The following is a 14,126-nucleotide window of genomic DNA, read 5'->3' on the forward strand; positions in this document are numbered from 1 at the left end:
AGTCCATTATTATTATTATGCTATTATTGTCATTAGAAGTTTAAGAAGAAGCTAGTGGCAACATCAACAACAACGCTGGCGGTGGTATACGTACGTTATTTCTTGTTTCTTATTTTCTTTTCCGGGTTTGGTTTAGTTTCTCATTCATTTTTTTTTTCTCTATTCTTGTGGACCGCCAAGGTCACCAAGTTATGGTCAGTATGTTGGTTAGTTTATATTCGTATTGGAAGTGTGTTAATATATAGGAGGGTTCTCTTTTGAAGAGAGAAAGACAGAAGAGAATAAAGGCGAGGCTCCTTGTCAATATAAAAATAAATTAAAAGGATAAAAGAAAGCAAAAGTTATGCTTACGGCTGTGTGGCAACAGTAGCTTATTGGTTAGTTTTGTTTCATGGATGATTACCTTTGAATAGTTCGTTATTAAGGAACGGCTTATTCGAAGATTTACTGAATCGCAGGTGAAGCTTCTAATGTGAAGAGAATGCGATTAAATCTCTCATATTTTTTTTTTGAGGCTTTCTTAAGCTATTTTGAACCATTTTGCAAAGGCTTTCGAAATCCCGAAGGTCACGAGTCAAGAAATATTTGTGCGTTTCTTGAGTTTTTGTGGATTGTATTGACGTCATTTATACCGAAAAGATGTGTCGTTGACGATTGATTGTCTCACCATTTATTGCTTTTTTTAGTTTCTGATTTTCTTTTAAAAGGAATGATCGTTATGAAGCCACCACGCCTTAATTAAAGACGTTGTTGAAGTTGCTGCTGCGTACGTCTTTGAATGATATGTAAATTGGCTATAAGTATTGCTTTGTATGGACAAGGCGGCCATGATTGGAGAGGAGGTGTTTAGAGAATCTAAAGAAGTGATTCTCAAACTTTTAACCCGTGTGGTTACGTTGCACTTGCGAAGATTTATTCGCGGCTCTTTTACGATGATCGTCGTTCATTAATCCGTAGTTTCTTTGCCCTAGAAATTTACAAGAAACTAAAAATTTACTTTTTTGCCCTAGCATTTACAAGTGCATTTACTCAGTTATCATTCGCCAGCTGCTTCACTTTAGCCATTGTTTATCAGTAGCTTCTTTGACCTAACCATCATTTAACAGTGCTCACTCAGCCACCGTTGGTGGGTCTCCAGTGGGCTTACTCGAATACCGTATACGCGAGTGGCCGTAAACAGTCACCGTTTCCCGTCTGCCTTACTTAGCTGTCGTCTATCAGCGGTCTTACTCAGCCGCTGTGGTGGTCATAGTGACGAACTCGCGGACTCGGGTTCGAACCCCACCGGCGCGGTGCCACAGTGCTGGTCGACTGAATTTGGTTTTCTGCGGTTCTCAACTTCGAAGCGCTAATGTGAGCCGCCCCTTCCCTTAAAAGCCTCGTCGCAGAGACAAAACAGGTCTACAACGATACAATTAATCAATCATCATACTTGACTCATAGTTAGAAAAATTGATGGCAGCACTACAAATAACGAGCAATACACGGAAACAAACTTAACTTTAGGTTCACAGCACGTACATGCACATTCCAACATGTACCCACCAATCCGTTAGAAGTTCCGCAAATGAATATGAACGAGGTGCATGTGTGGTTCAGTAGTAGTGGTCTTATTCAGCCGCCGTTGATCAATGGCCTTACTTGCCGATTGTTAGCCAGTTGCCTCACTTAGCTGCGTTTGGCACAGCGGCTTTACTGAACCACCCTTTACGAGTAGTCATAAACAGCCATCGTTTCCAAGCTGACTTGCATACCAACCGTTTCCCAATTGCCTTACTTAGCTATTTTACCAGCTGTCTTACGCATCCCCTCATTTATCAGTACCCTTACTCAGCCATCTTACTTAGCCATTGTTTATCAGTGGCTGCTTTACCTTAGCCATCGTTAGACAGCAACATCGCTCAATCATCGTTTACGAGTGGCTCTTACTCAGCCATCGTTAATCATCTGTCTTCCATTTGTTCCCCCCCCCCCAACTGCGTTAACTAGCTATTTCCCCAGCTGTCTTAGGCCGGTATTACACTATAAAAGTTTGATAAAATTTCTTTTATAAAACTTGAAAAACTCAACCAATAGGCGGATCAGATAAGTTCACTCGAATGTAACAGATGTGCTTATTGGTTAGAGTTTTCAAGTTTTATAAAAGAATTTTTATCAAACTTTTATAGTGTATAATACCAGCCTTAGATACATCGTTTTTCAGCTCCTTATTTAAAGCCTTACACACTACTCTGCCGTGACATGGGACCACGTCACGTCAGAGTGGTGTGTAGTGGCTTTTAGCTACTAACTATCCCATTGTTTCCAGCCGCCTGATTTATACACCATTTTTTTCAGCTCGACTACCCTATATGCAATTTCCTTCCTATATATCGTCGGTTTTCATGGGAACGGGAGGGGGGGGGTCGTTGTAATGTTTCATGTTGGATCATGCATTCTTTGATGACAATTGTTTGTATTGGTGTATACTATCACCTCTTAAAGTTTTCCTCCCATCTTTTCTGCCCTTGCGGGGCTCTAAAACCACGTCCTCTCACTTGCCGGGTGAGGGGCCCTAGACCACAAGACTTAGGTAACGAATTTCTCGATCTTTCCTTCAAGCTCGTAAATGCGGACCGTACATGGACGGTCGGACCGCCTTTGCAGTCTAGTGGTCTAGGGCGCTCATTCGGCAAGTGAGAGGACCCTAAATACACCTTCGCATCAGCCAGCTGTTAAAAACCTTCGCAAGTGTACTATGGCATGAAATGTGAATAAACGATGATTTAAATGGCGATAATTGATGATATGACTTGAAATAACGATACTGATTCTGTATTAAAGTAACAATTATTAAACAAATATAATAAGAAAAACGTACTGCGCGTATTCCATTGTCAAGTGACGAGTACAATATTTCTAGTGTTGCCCTCTATCGTCAAGCTTATTGTAGACAGAGAATTGGGAGAATTGTAGCAACACAATTGCAGAATTCATTGTAGATATGAAAAAAAAATACTTAAAATTTTCTGATATCAAATTCACGAAATCCAAAAGCGTAAATGAATGGTAATAACTTTTAATTTCTTAACTGAAGGAATATTAATTACAGTACTAGTTTGTAAGTTGAAGTGTGTTAATAGTATTACATAATGAGTTTTATATCGCTGTTTACTAAATAATAAGTGCGATTGGTCCATCTACGCAAAGTCTTACGCCTGCGTCAGTTAAGAGTTGGCGTTACTGTTATATAGTCGCTTTTTTCAATTGTTTCATTAGCGGTTCAACACCGATATTTTCTCAAAGACGGTACAGTGATTTTGGGGGCTCTTATTCTGAATCTCGCATTGGTTTCGTCAGATATGCCCCTATAAGCAGCATACCAATCATATTGAAACTATGGATTATATAAATACATACAGTAAATCATTGGCAAAGATATCCCAGTGATTTTTGGGCTCTGAGAATCTGGCATTGGTTCTAGTCTCAAGTGAAAATCAAATTTCAATATTAACACAGGCTACATTGAAATAGTAAAGAATATGCAATATTTCTCAAAAACTAGAGCCAATCCAGCGAAAGTGACACCAGTTTTGAAACCGGCAGCCTAAAACTAATTTCCCTAAGGCCGGGATTACACTATAAAAGTTTCATTTGATCATTTTTGTCGCACCACGGTCATTTTCTGCACACAAGGACTAATTAGACTGGGACCTACAATTTATTTCCGATTCCAAACGGCAGCCTTTTATTTATACTCACCGAGGGGGTTGGTGCGCTAACCCCTCGATGTGGGATTCCCTGCGGTAGCAATGTTTTTCTGTGGTCGTGTCGCCGTTTCTGTTGTACCCCCGTGTCAGGAAAGCTTCTGACAAGGACGAGCTGGGTATTGAGCTCGAGACGGCGCCTCTAAACTTCCTTTGGTACTCCAGGCGAGTGTCTTATCGACCTGAGCTACCGTGCCCCATAAAAGTTAAATAAAAGGTTAACTACAAAAGAATGAACACTAAAAAGACTACTCCGGCCTATTAGCGTCCGTCGTGGTGGACGTGTTCCATTGCAACTTGGTATATTACGTTATTTGGACCATGGGAAAAGTATAATTGCGATAAAAAGCGTCATTTCTTCACCTGGTGGTTAGAAATTCAACTATTTTTTATCGAATCTTCTTCCCCCATGATCCGCACATCATATACACAAAGTTTCACCAAAATACCTTTATCAGAATGGGCGCTACATGCGTCTGAGTTGTGTCAGTTTATTTACATCCACCCTGTACATAGGTTGACAATATGACCCGTATTTTACGGGACATCGCTGGAATTTCGATTTCCCCGACTTTTTGAAAACAAAATTTCCCGCATTTTCAAAAAAGGTCACTTGAATTTTATTCTTTACCGCGATGTGTCAAGGATTAAGATTACTTTCATAGCTTATAAAATTATGATAATTATCGCTATGATTATCATTATGTGATAATTATCACAAATAATGATAGTCATGTGAATACTCATCTCATTATCTCACATATTGTGAAATTAAACTTTTTTTTGGAATTTTGATACTTCATCCGGGGCAATGGCTAAAATTGACAACTTGGTCAATAGAGCCTGAGCGGTGCACGGTACGAAATGAAAATGAAATGATTGCGCCTACTTTTCTGACAATGTTTTTGATGACAATTAGCGATGCCCCGTATTTTAGGGATTGTTATTTAAGATCCCAGTTAGCCGAATTTTATTTTTCTCAATGAAATATGGTCATTCGAATTTTTTTTTCCCGTGAAATGCATTTTTTGTTTACTGCGATTCTTAGCAACCCTTTATTTCACGCCCTTTAGCAATTTCAGCAGTAATTACCAAATTTCGTTTTAAGTAATAAATTGCAATTTTTGGCGAAAATTAGTGATCGCCCGTATTTAAGGTCGCAAAATTTACCTCATTCTCATAGATGATGTATGGTGAACCCAAGTATGAAGGTATAATATTATATTAACCCATGTGGATACTAACTAATATTAATTTCAACGGGTGAACAATTCCTGCGGACCACCTATGCCGTCGTCGCGGACCACAGGTCGAGAAACTCTGCTCTATATCACTCTGAACTTATCAACAGCAGGTAGTTCTTCACGTTACAGCGGATCTCTCCGCCAGATTTAATAACAAAGATAACACACACACAAAAAAAATAGATAGATAAGCCACTGCGGTGACGACAGAGGTCACCCTTCATAAGCCACTTAAGTGGCTTTTTTTTTTTCCTGTCCATCCTGCGCCATTGGAGATTTTGTTGAGGTCAAATCTCTCTATTAGTTGTTGTATTTGGATCGAATTTCCATGTAAAAGAAAACAACACGTGTCATGCGGATGGAGAGAAGGTTCTTGTCATCATCATCATCACAGATACGCCGAAAGACAATGTCGAAATCTTTTTCTTATATATTCGATGATTCTTTATTTTCCCGCTTCTTCTTTCCATCCCGTTTGTGGTTTTCGGGCCGATGAAGTGAAGAAACAAGGGCAGAGCACAGGAACAACGTCAGGCCGAGAAGAAAAAGAAGAAGTGAGTGAAGTTTCTCCGCAGAACCTTGTCATTTCCTGTGGAGTCCGCCGCAAGGTCGTCTCTCAATCGTCTTTTAAAAGAAAAAAAAGATGTATTTTCTTCTCGTTTGATTTACTTGGAACTTTGTTTCCAGTGAAAACAAATCAAAAGAAAGATCTTATTCTGTGTCAGTTCCGGGCAACTGATCCAGAAAATGGCGATCCGAAGACACGGGTAACCTTCCGATAAACAATTTTTTCGTCATTGGAAAATCTGCAACAAGCTCAGTCCGTAACCTTGCGATACGAAAACGTGGACCGTGTAGAGAAAACTTTGCACGGTAACAAATACTGCAACTACTCAACTGTATATGTCAGGGGTTCTCAAATTGTTTCCATCCGCGGTGCCCTTTACCGTGGCCCCCACATGGGGGTGGGCTGACAAGGCTCCAGCCCTGGGGCCCGGGATGATTTTCATCATTTTTTTTTTTGTTTTTTCACGCTATAAATTCATGATAAAGGGGCCCGTGAAAGTGTGGTCGGGGGGGGCGTAAAAGATCCCAGCGTAGAAGCATTCATTCAAACCGAGCACAACTCCGGTCTATCGCCATAGGCAATTTACTACCGATTGAGTCGTGCCGGAAGTATGAGTGTGTGTGTGTGTGTGTGTGTCCCCCAAATACCCCGGACCACGAAAGCGACTGCATGCATTCAACTGCCTGACACCTGGCCAGCCGTCACCCAGCCCTCAAAGTCCAGCCGCTCATCGGCATGGTTTCAAGGGAGCTGCCTCGCGACCTTCACCTACAAGGAACAGCTTTCACCCTTAATTAATTAAATACTAATTCTTGACTTCCTCCTTCTTCGCCTCGTCCTCATTGGAAGTCGGAGTTGGAGCCTGGATCGTCCGCCTCTTGATCGTTTTCGTCCTCAGTCCATTCTTCTTCTCCCTGTCGTCCCGTCCCCTGTTCTGTCTCCTGACGCCTTCTGATTCTCTCACTCCTTCTCCTGGGTGCAGGTGGGCTCGTCGCTCGATCTGCCGCTCCCGTCCGCTTATTATGGAGCCACTCCATACTCTCTTCCAGAAAGCCGACCAGTTCCTTGATTTTCCTGAGTGCTTTATCATCCTTGGCCATTCTTTTAAACCACTCGTTCTCCAATTGCGGCCGTGGCTTAACTAAGTGGAAACGACTGGTGTGGACAGATTCCGTGGCAAAGTGAATGCGACTTCCCACTCCTCCGCATATACATTGCTCGTTGTCGGAAATTTTGAAACGCTTGAAGTTGGTGGGAAACGGTCCATGGCCCGAGAAGAAGATTGTCTTTTTCCTACTCCAGTAACGTTCTTTCCACTGGACTTTTGGGATGACTCTATGAATAAGCCGTCCGTTTGTTTTTGGATCATTCCATTGCTTCCGCCATTCCACTATTGTCTGCCCCTTAATTATTCTTTTGACCGTTGCCCCAGGGATCTTCTTCTCCTGGGACGTTGTCTCCAGTTTCGTCGCTTCCCGCGCCAACTGATCTGCCTCCTCGTTTCCACGTTCGTCCGCATGGCCTCTCACCCACATCAGTGCTACATTCCTCCTCTCTTTCAGTATTCTTCTTATGGCTCTAGCATCCTCGTGTCTTGTTAAAGGGGTCCTTGATAGCTTCCAAGCTTGATTTACTGTCTGAATATATGGTCATCTTCTCCAAATTATCCTCCCGTTGTTCCATTGCTTTTCGGATCGCCCACACCTCTGCTTGAAATACCGTGCATTCCTCTCTCAGTTTCTCTCTCCAGGACTTGACTCTTTCACCCCCTTGATACTCCACGTACGCTGGTCCTGTTCCGCTATCCGTCTTGGACCCAACCGTAAATATTGTCCTTCCCTCGTATGAGATTTCTTCTTCTCGCTTCGTCGTTACGACCTGTTGCTCCTGGATTTCGTTAGCTGGGTGGTCTCACCATCCTATAGCTCTTCCCTCCACCTCCTCTGGTACTATCAGCCTTTCTGCAACTGTCACCCTTCTGTTGAGTCTGGATATTCTCGCTGATTTGCATACGAAGTCGGTATACAAATTCGGGGTGGGGGGGTGGTACTCCTGCTATGCTCTGCATTGCCGCCGTCGATATTTTGTGATACGCCCTTGTCATAAAGCAGCGTAGAAGTAATGCTTCAGGATGTGGGAGCCATGGCCTTTACGTAATCAACACTTATTCGTGGCTTTTCCCCCCAAAGCAAGTCAAACAAAGAATCGCTTCGAATAAGGGACCGTTCAAGTATTACGTCATCATCGATGGGGGGAGGGGGTTTCCGATTTGCTGACTTTTGATGACAAGGGGGGGAGGGGGGGGTTTGGATAATGCTTACGTCATCAACCCCCCCCCCCCTTATGAAAATATGAGTTAGGATTCAGAGGGGCAGAGCTGATGACGAAATTTTGCTGGCAAGGGGGGGGGGAGTGGGTCAGCGTTTTGCTGACTTTTGCTGACGGGGGGGGGGTCAAAAATGGCTAAAAATTTGCTTACGTAATACTTGAACGGCCCCTAACCTTTGTCAGGGTCATCGCTCCGCGTCGCCCCTGACAAAGGCTGCCGGCGCATCAGGGCACCGCAGTGCATGGTTTGAGAACGTCTGGGTATATTTGTAACTGTCAAAGCCCGAAGTGTGGCCACATCGTGAATTGGTGGAGAGTTTTAGCCAAAGTCCGATTTTCGGAAATTGTTCAGGCTTTGACCGGATAATTCGCGATGTGGCCAGAGATCCCTAGTCAATGTTCGATGTGCTGATGTAAGATGGTCTGGTAGGTACCAAATATTTTTTTTTCATCGCCAACGTGAATACATGGCCATACATGGCTGTGTACAGTAGCTGTCCTTGATTAGCTCCGTGTGACGAGAGAAAAAGAGAAATTTGAGAGAAAAAACTATTTATATAATAATGTAAGCATATAGTTTTCTGTCAAATTATGAAAAAAAAATGATTACCGCATCGTGACTGCCGTGATTTAATGGGTTGCCATAGCAAACATGGACATGGTTATCATGAAAAAATACGCCTACTTGGCGATGAACCCGAATTGTGTCTTTTGTTATCGCACTTTGGCCGGGGATCTCACGATCTGGACGGCCAAAGTCTGAAATTCGGACATTGGCTGGGTCAATTTACAACGAAATTGGCTAATTTCGGGCTCTGCAGTTACATATGCACCTCGTAAACATTCCTCTGAGGAATTTCTAACGAATCGGTACACGTCGGATCTTGTTGTGTGGGTACTACTTATAAGCATGGCCCTATATCGCATATACGCTCAACCTAAGGCCCGCGGACCAAATTTGGCCCTCGGATGCCGTGACCTCAAACCAAATTTTGTATACCGTGGCATATTTACAGGGCACTTGAGTGAACCGTGATACATTTGCAGATCACTGGTAGTATGTCACTCACCTGTGACATGACTCCGAATTATACGGGGATCGATATAGGGATATATAAAGATCGAAATATATAGTGGCCGGCTAAAGAAGCTCGAATTTCGGACATTGCCCGGGTCAACTGGGCTGGCCATTTCGCGAAGCGGCCAACTTCGCGCTTTACCAGTTACATATATGTAGCCTATATATTATCGAACACCGGACGCTACTGAATCATCTAATCTCAAACTGCGAATTTGTAATTTTTTTCTTAATTTAGCATGAGAAAATTTATTTTTTAATTTTCTTTCTGCAAAACTCTAGGTGTCGATACTTCATATAAAGTGCATAAATAATTAAGATAACGTAAATCTAATTAAGGTAGATGAATAATTTGAAATAGCGCCATCTGGTGCTTCAGCTGGCCATGGTTATCGGTATGAGCAATTTTTTCCGAGAGATTTTACGGCTCAAAAAACAATTTATTTATTGATTTTAAGCACTTAGAATATAAAACATTTTTGTTATTTGATATAAGATTTCATTTGATATATCTTTTCACTTATCAGAAAAGTTTTTATTTATGTAAGTAATTATGATTTCTTATTAGATTAATAATGTACCACAGCATAGTATAGATAAATATTACTATAAATAAATTTCGTCAAATTTTTGTAAAATGATGGAAATGTTAATCACTACCGGTCAATTCCGTTTTTAACATTGGTGTAGTGAGATTAGTTCATGTAAATACAATCATGTAATATATCAGTTCATGTAAACGAAATCTAATTTTAATTGAAAGGTATATGATATGAACGTTATGTGAATTATATAACCATTTGTTATGTGACCTAATCAGCATAGATTTTCTAATCTAATATAATTTTCTAATGTTCAAGAGTTACATAATATGATTCTGAGGAGTGTATTGAGGTTCTGTAAATTATGATGACGATTTGTAACCTTATACTCTATTTTTCTATTTTATAATTATATATTTTTTAAATATATTTGTCAAATGTTTAGAAATCATATTGAATGGTTTTGGTGACATTGTTGGAGTTTCTCATGTATATACACATATCATTTTTTTGTCTAAATGGAAATATATCGCAAAATATGCTGTAAATGCTTATGTTGTGTTAATCACTTTGTGAAACTGATTGTTTAATATTGTAGATATTTGGAATGTTTGCAATCGACGAGATTTATTTTTGAAAGTAAGTGTAATCTGATGGGGTAGAAGATGTTTTAACCCCTGAAAACTGTTAACAGTATATCGATATTGTTTTGTATTAGTAAGAATATTTTATATATAAAGGGTTATATATAATTTTAAAAAAAAATGTACTGGTGGTTGTTTTTAAGCAACCATTTTGCCATTGACTGATCAATATCTCTACCTAAGTAGAGAAACCAAGACGAAGAAGACGAGAGCTTAGTGCTCGGTACTTCGCATCAACTAGCAACGGCAACGAGTAATTATGTAGCTAATATTTAGTACGAGGTTAAGTACAATCACACTAGATGTGAAGTACGTTGTACTAAAGAATGGTGGTACCCTTTTCTTTATTCAAGTTTCAATTAGACGGAACCAGAACAGTTGTCAAATTACGACGTAATTGAGAACCACCTATTATTAAAGAAACATTTTCCGGAAACATACAGATAGCAGGCAAATGTCAATAGTGAGTGATTTTCGCCAGGGATGTTTAATAAGAAATATGAGAAGCTTTCCAAAAAATCCCACTTCCACCCTGGATAATGCATGGGCGTCGCGGCGTACACCTTGAATGCGTAGGAGGCTTGCTTTACTCCCCCCCCCCCCCCTCCAGAAACGCGTGCGTATCCTCTTGAAATGTGTAAGAAGCTAACGTGCGCGTGGAAAATACGTACGGCGTATGTGCACGCGTATTTCTTGGAATTCTCTGGAATATAGGGGATAGCACAATAGGGTGGGTCGAAAAAAATAAATTTCTTATTTTCAAATCGATATAGTGCGGAAAAGTTGTCTCCATTAATAATAAGAAAATCTTCCGGTCGGGCATCGTATTTGAAGTTTATGGAAATTGAGCATTTTTCTTGAATTCTTTTAAAATTACTTAAAACTCTACGATCGACACGCAAAAAGTTCGTTATGCTTACTTTATGGCTCAATAAAGTAAAATAAATGAAAACATCATTAATATTTCAATGTGTATTGTTCGCGCAACATGTTCGAAAAACAGGAATTTACCAAGTTTTATTGTGGAGCTTTTCGTCAATTTTGTGGCAACAAAACGACACAGAATTAATTCATCACACGTGATGAATTCGGGTAATAAACAAAAATTAATTTTTAGTCCCCCCCCCCACCCTACCCAATCATCCATCAAAAGTAGGCGTGTGTGTTTGTGTAATTCACATTATATTTCAAAACTACTCACCAAAAGTGACTAGGATTCGCTAAGTCACTGTGTGTGTTTACACACTTCTGTTTCTTTTCCAAGTATACATGTTTGAAGTCTGACTTTTGGAAGAAATCAGGCTTGACTAATTTCAATAGCAACGTAGATCTGATGTAGCTTTCTCTAGCTTCACGTCCACATAGTTTAGTTGAGGCCTCGGTAACAAGTTAGGTGCCGTTCAAGTATTACGTCATCATCGATGGGGTGAAGGGGGTTTCCGATTTGCTGACTTTTGATGACGAGGGGGCTTTTGGATAATGCTTACGTCATCAACCACCCTTTATGAATATATGAAATATATTTTATGGCATCTTACTCGGTGCGCCAAAAACGAGAAAAGCCTTTTGATAGTTTGTGGGCACTTGAAGTGACATCCCCTCCTATTCGTAAGTGCCCTACAGAGCCACTTTAATGATCTCTAAATTTTTCGCGGATCCAAGTGATCTGGAAATGTGTCCGGGCTGCTTAAGTACTCTGGAACGGTGCAAGTTCACTCACATCACTCAAGGGATCCGCAATTATATGCCGCGGATCACTTAAATAATCTAAGAATATGCCGCGGGTAACATGAGTGATGTAGAACCGCACTGGGGGCCACTTAAGTGCTCTAAAACTACGTCACATGTCACTCTCTAAATGTGTCACGGATCGCTTAATTGTTCTGGAACTGCGTCTCAAGTCAATTAATTTGGTTTATTAACAAGTGGTCTAAAAATTTGCCATGGGCCGCTTAAATGCTCTGGAATTGTACCACGGGACACTTGAGCGATCTGTAAATATGTACCGCTTAGTTAATTCTTTTACAAAATTAGGTTTGACGAGGGCAGGCCGCATCAGATAACCCCCGGGGCCATATTTGGTCCGTGGGCCAAGGGCCTTTATGCGATTTATCATTGTATGACTTAGAGGGTAGGTCGCAATTAATTTATTAAAGATAAATTTTGCGTTCATAGTCTTGAAATTAACAGAAATTGATTATAATAACATATAAAGGTATTTTATTCCGAAATTTCAATTTAAAAAAATATTTTATAAATACAAATACAACGCCACAACAGGCAAATTGCCCAACGAGGTGGCTGACTTAAGAACATCATGGATCCCCGAGCCATTTTTTGGTGGCCTACCTACTACTGGACCCCCCCCCGGAACCGCCAACGAATCGTTAATGTGCGTGTACGTGTAGTAAAACCTGACGTGAAGTTTTTTGTTTCTCTGTAATGCGTGTTATGTGTAGTGCTGCCATCTGCCACCAGTTTTTCTAACTATGAGTGAAGTGTTATGATTGAATGATTTATCGTTGTAGGACTGTTGCTCTCTGTGGCGAGACTTTTTAACAGGGAGATCGGCTCGCATTTGCGCCTTGAAGTTGGGAACCACAGAAAACCAACTTCAGCCGACCAAAAATGCAAATAAATATATTCTAATGCAAATAAAATGCATTCTATTTGCATTAGAAAAATAAATTTTTGATTGTGGGAGGGGGGCGCATGAGCCCCCTATGCCCCCCCCCCGTGTACGTCTCTGATCCCACCAATATGCCTTAGGATTCAGACGGGCAGAGCTGATGACGAAATTTTGCTGACGGGGGGGGGGGGGGGTCAAAAATGGCTAAAAATTTGCTTATGTAATACTTGAACGGCCCCTTACAAGTCAGGCACATTTCTCGACTGCGACACGTGGGAAGAACACTACAGTGAATCATGTGTCCATTCCATTTCAACGAACACTTCTCTCTCTCATATAGAAATGTCCTCTCCACTTGTCAATACAAGATTCATCGAAAGACTGGTTATTTGTGCAGATGAAGATTACAAGGAAGAAAATTCATCACTGCCCCCACGGGGACTCGAACCCCGGTCTCTCGCTTGCCGGACGAGTGCTCTACCATCTAAGCTATGGAAGCAAATTGAATATTTCAGCCTTGGAGCATATATATATATGTTCCATGTGCCTTTCAACATATACATACGCTCCAAGGTTGAAGTAGTCCATCTGCTGCCATAGCTTAGATGGTAGAGCGTTCGCCCGGCAAGCGAGAGACCGGGGTTCGAGTCCCCGTGGGGGTTGTGATGAATTTTCTTCCTTGTAATCTTCATCTCATAACCGGTCTTTCGATGAATCGTGTACTCTCTCCTTCCTATTTTTCATTATATAGATGGTGTGTAATGAACACCAGGACTCTGCCACCGGATTTATCCCGTTACCGAGATATTTTCCAACCCAGCCTCGTTACAGAATCTGGAACAAAGTGAGTGTACCTAACAGTCTGAGTGCGCATGTAGAGTTGCGTGGGATTTTTTAGTGCTGCCATCTATATTTGAAATTACGAATGAAGTGAAATGATTGAATATTTGTACCGTTGTGTAGTCCCGTTGGTCTCTGGGGCGAGACTTTTTAACAGGGAGATCTGCTCGCATTCGCGCCTCGAAGTTGGGAACCACAGATATAGATGGTGCATCCACGGGGCCAAAATCGCATTCTGGGGTCCATTGCATAACGGCTTACTGGATGTGAAATCTCCCTGTAGTGGAGTATGAGTCTGTAGGTTGTTTGATTCTAAAAGTTGACGGAAAGATGCTGAGCAAAGACAAGCGATACTCTATTTATTAGACATATCCAAAACAGTAAAGTCGGGACATTGTCCGGAGCGGTATTTATTTGACGACTTACTTAAAGTTGTTAATACAGTAGCGTTCTTCTTTGCACACCCTGAAAATTTACTGTTGGCTATGATCGTTGATGACATTCGAT

The 14,126-nt window shown here is 41.1% G+C and overlaps 1 non-coding gene across 1 annotated transcript; it reads right to left on the bottom strand.

Annotated features, from left to right (window-relative positions):
• Positions 1–13,206: 13,206 nt before the first annotated feature.
• TRNAA-GGC (transfer RNA alanine (anticodon GGC)) lies at positions 13,207–13,278 on the bottom strand. The gene has a single exon. It is a non-coding gene; the product is annotated as a tRNA-Ala (tRNA).
• Positions 13,279–14,126: the final 848 nt, after the last annotated feature.

Source organism: Pholcus phalangioides, unplaced genomic scaffold (assembly GCF_987345545.1).
Source record: "Pholcus phalangioides strain wild (caught in Gottingen) unplaced genomic scaffold, Ppha-v1.0 ptg000010l_1, whole genome shotgun sequence".
Lineage (NCBI taxonomy): Eukaryota > Metazoa > Arthropoda > Arachnida > Araneae > Pholcidae > Pholcus > Pholcus phalangioides.